Genomic DNA, 4,175 nt, shown 5'->3' with positions numbered 1-4,175 from the left:
TGATATTGTGGAAGGTCTAGCACAGGAATTGCCACTAAGAAAAATATGGTCATTGATGTTGTCTTTGTGTGATGGCATACATCATAAATGGTGCTGTTACTGAATTAAGTGATCCATAACTACAACTGGAAAATTATAATTCTGCATTGTATTATGATTAGCATATTAGATAAACACATTAATTCCAATTTTCTAGCTGCTTCTCTAATGGCTAGTGCAAGGAGGTATACTGCATTACGCTCTAAGTATCTATAATGATGCCTATGGATAAATGTATATGGATATAAATCATTCTGTGGGCAACACTTTTCCATTAAAATGCATACCAAATGTATTAAACAAATAAGACCTTTTTGTCCCATGTACTTGCCAGTTACATTGATTCACTCTATACATATTTTTTTTACTTGGGTCTAATCACTTCTTACAGAGTTAAACCTGCTATGTCTTTGCATAGTTCATACTACCTGCAGTGGTGTTTAATCGGTTGTGGAATGACCTTAGACCACAATGTTTAAACAGTAGCTAAGCCTAGCTATCCTGGCTCCTTGTACCTAATAAAACTCTCTGTAGTCTATTCACTTAAGGGAGAAGTGAAGTTTCTTCACTATACGTTGAGAAGGTCCAACCTTGGTGAGGCTCCGCAAGATTTCTCATTACATGTTGAATTATGCATTATACAGGGCCAACCCAGCTCTACATAATGGAGAAGCTTGCTGGTGTTGGCCCTTTTATAGGAAATATTTAAGTTCACCTTTCCATTTAGTGAATAAACCCTTCTCAGTCATTGGCTTAGGCTGGCTAATGCTGATTGCTTTCTATGTAAAAACTTGTCTTCATGTATCTTTTCACTTTATTGGAAAGCATAGTGCAGACACACATATCATCGGTTGTAAACATATACATCATAGAGAACTTAAAGTAAATCATAGATGCCAGAAAAATGTAATGTTGTTGTGTGAATACCAGAAACCTTAATCACACAGCAAACCATTTAACATGGGGACAGAGCCACTATGCATTAAAGAACTTGGGCTACATAGAGAAACAGACCACATACTTCCCATTGTGTAGGCGAAGAGGAGATGACCCAGTATCTGCGCATGAGCTAAATCAGACTCATTAACTTGAAGGAAACTGGCGTGGGCCAAAGCTAAACACCAATCCCAAAACTAATGAAACTGTGAAATTTAAGATGGCTTATGCGCCCTCCACTCTTCACTAGCCACATTTATTTTTTTAAAAAAAAGGTTAATAAAAAAATATAATTTTAATAATATATGACTTGATTGAAGAGTGTCACCAGCTAGGTTTAAAACATGATATGTTGTTAATTTCTATGTCTGATAACTAAGCAAAACAATTTTACATGTGAAACAGCACCTTTCTCATAAATGGTATGGTCCTAGGGCCCCATTCCACAGCTACGCGGTGTTACGGCTCTGGGATGTCCACCCAAGACCTGCAGAGTGCCCAGCTATGGTGTTGTATGCATGCTTATTTACCTACTGCTCATCCATCCATACACCAGCATTTTCCATCTCGCTCCACAGCAAATATACGTTATCTGGCAGGAACTTTAATCTTGAAACATTTCCTATATCCTGTCTCCACTTCCTTCCCTGGCATAAAGGAAAATATTGTTCATTAACTGTGGGGAAAAAAAAGAAATGGCTCTAAAAAATATTGTTTGAAGGCAAACAGTATATTTCTGTCAACACAATCATGGTAAGGATGTGGGCATTAATGTCATACAGGCCCTTCTAAAGCAGTCACAATCTTAATAATCAAATAAAAAAATATTGTTTATGATAGCTTATTATGTCATAGCAATTCACGTTCTCTCTTGAGACTATAAGCAGGACAACATGGTGATATAGAGGTACATGTAAACCATTATGGGCCATCTCCAGGTTGGGCTGGCCAGAGGGGCAAGGCAGGCAATTTCCATCTGGTCCAATCCTAATACTAAGTAGAGTCACGCAACGTTACGTGACCCTACGATAGCAGCCGTTTGATTAGCGTGTGTTAGTGTTTGTCAATTTGTTATGTTACATACTACTTGTTATGTCCTGTCTACCCATTGTACAACGCTACAGAATTTGATGGCGCTATATAAAAACAATAAATAATAATAATTAATAACTGTGAGTTGAGGCCAGGAAGCCACTTTTTACATGCCCCTTCCCAATGCAATTCCAGGTGCAGTTCCAAAGTGAAGAGATTGCTTAAAAGTTTAATTAAAAACCACCAACAGAGCTTCAATCCAGTATTTCGTTCGAAAAGGTCTTCTTCAGAGACATGATGTTCTTCAGTTAACCTGTGGTAGCGGCTAGTTCCTACCCAGTAGAAGGACTCTGGTGATGTCAGCAGACTATGTGACTGTTTGGTCACATGGTACAAAGAACTACAGGAAGAAGAAGAAGAAGCAGCAGCGCGGGACGTGCAAATGGGCTGTGCTGGGCTGCTGTTTCTTTTTCAATAACGTGGGATGTGAGGATGAAGTTTTAACAGAACTACTGAAAATAAAGAATATTATGGAGGCAGAAGGAAACTTGAATCTGAGAAATAATTCACAGTGAGTCTCTCTTTCTCTGTCTCTGTGCCAGTGAGTCTGTCTCTCTTGTGTGCCAGTGATTCTCTGTGCCAGTGATTGTGTCTCTCTCTGTGCCAGTGAGTGTCTCTGTCTCTCTGTGCCAGTGAGTGTCTCTGTCTCTCTGTGCCAGTGAGTGTCTCTGTCTCTCTCTGTGCCAGTGAGTGTCTCTGTCTCTCTGTGCCAGTGAGTGTCTCTGTCTCTCTCTGTGCCAGTGAGTGTCTCTGTCTCTCTCTGTGCCAGTGAGTGTCTGTCTCTCTCTGTGCTAGTGAGTGTCTCTGTCTCTCTCTGTGCCAGTGAGTGTGTCTCTCTCTCTCAGTGCCAGTGAGTGTCTCTCTCTCTCTGTGCCAGTGAGTGTGTGTCTCTCGATGCCAGTGAGTATGTGTGTCTCTCTCTGTGCCAGTGAGTGGTGTCTCTATCTGTGTCAGTGAGTGTGTGTGTCTCTCTGTGTCAGTGTGTCTCTCACTCTGTGTCAGTCTCTCTCTCTCTGTGCCAATGAGTGTGTGTCTCTCTCGATGCCAGTGAGTGTGTGTGTCTCTATGCCAGTGAGTATGTGTGTCTCTCTCTCTCTCTCTGTGCCAGTGAGTATGTGTGTCTCTCTCTCTGTGCCAGTGAGTGTGTGTGTCTCTCTCTCTGTGTCAGTGAGTGTGTGTGTGTGTCTCTCTCTGTGTCATTGTGTGTCTCTCTGTGTCAGTGTGGGTGTCTCTCACTGGCACAGAGAGACACACACACTCACTGGCACAGAGAGACACACACACTCACTGGCACAGAGAGACACACACTCACTGGCACCGAGAGAGAGACATATTCACTGGCACCGAGAGAGAGACACACTCACTGGCACCGAGAGAGAGAGACACACTCACTGGCACCGAGAGAGAGAGCAAGCGCGTGGGAGAGGGAGATTTTTTAGTGAATAGACTCATTTGTTATAGACTAAATGCCATGTCTGTAATTGAGACCTTCACAATGTATATGAGAATGTGATAAAATAAAGCAACAGCTGTATATGTTTCAAAATAATAGTAATAATAATAATATATGTTCACCAATAATTAAATGAACATAACTAGATGTTTATACTGTTTTCTTCTTCTACAGTCTATCTCAACCACTCACAAAACATTAACTTTTTAGTGAAATGGGTAGATTAATAGATTACGTCCTCACGGTGGCGGCTTTTTGGAATAGGAGCCAGGCATAAGCTGTTGCCCACAGAGTATTGTGCAGTGGACAAGTGCAAAGGCAGTGGGAACAGCTCAGCTGTGTGCGTCGGACTGCCATACACAAGGGAAAATATCTAAGAAAGGCTCCCTTGGCTGTGTCTTTCTCCTGCTCAGATGATTAGGGACCACACAGGGTTAAGGTGTGAATCCAGGACAGATGGAAGACAATTGGAGTCATAAAAAGGACACATCGGTACCCATTAACACAACAATTATTAGGAATATCTATGGGCAAGACTATGGAAACAAGATTTCTCACTATGAACTGTCTAGTTCCTATTCCTGTAAGGGATCTGTGTGAGCTGGAGGTATGAAAGTCCTTTAGCTGGATAGAAACTAGATTTCTCAGCGTAAAC

The sequence above is a fragment of the Sceloporus occidentalis genome, unplaced genomic scaffold (assembly GCF_023333645.1).
Source record: "Sceloporus occidentalis isolate IW3139 unplaced genomic scaffold, rSceOcc1.0.p SCAF_22, whole genome shotgun sequence".
NCBI lineage: Eukaryota > Metazoa > Chordata > Lepidosauria > Squamata > Phrynosomatidae > Sceloporus > Sceloporus occidentalis.
The sequence above is the reverse complement of the archived record's forward strand: the minus strand, read 5'-3'. Positions refer to the sequence as shown.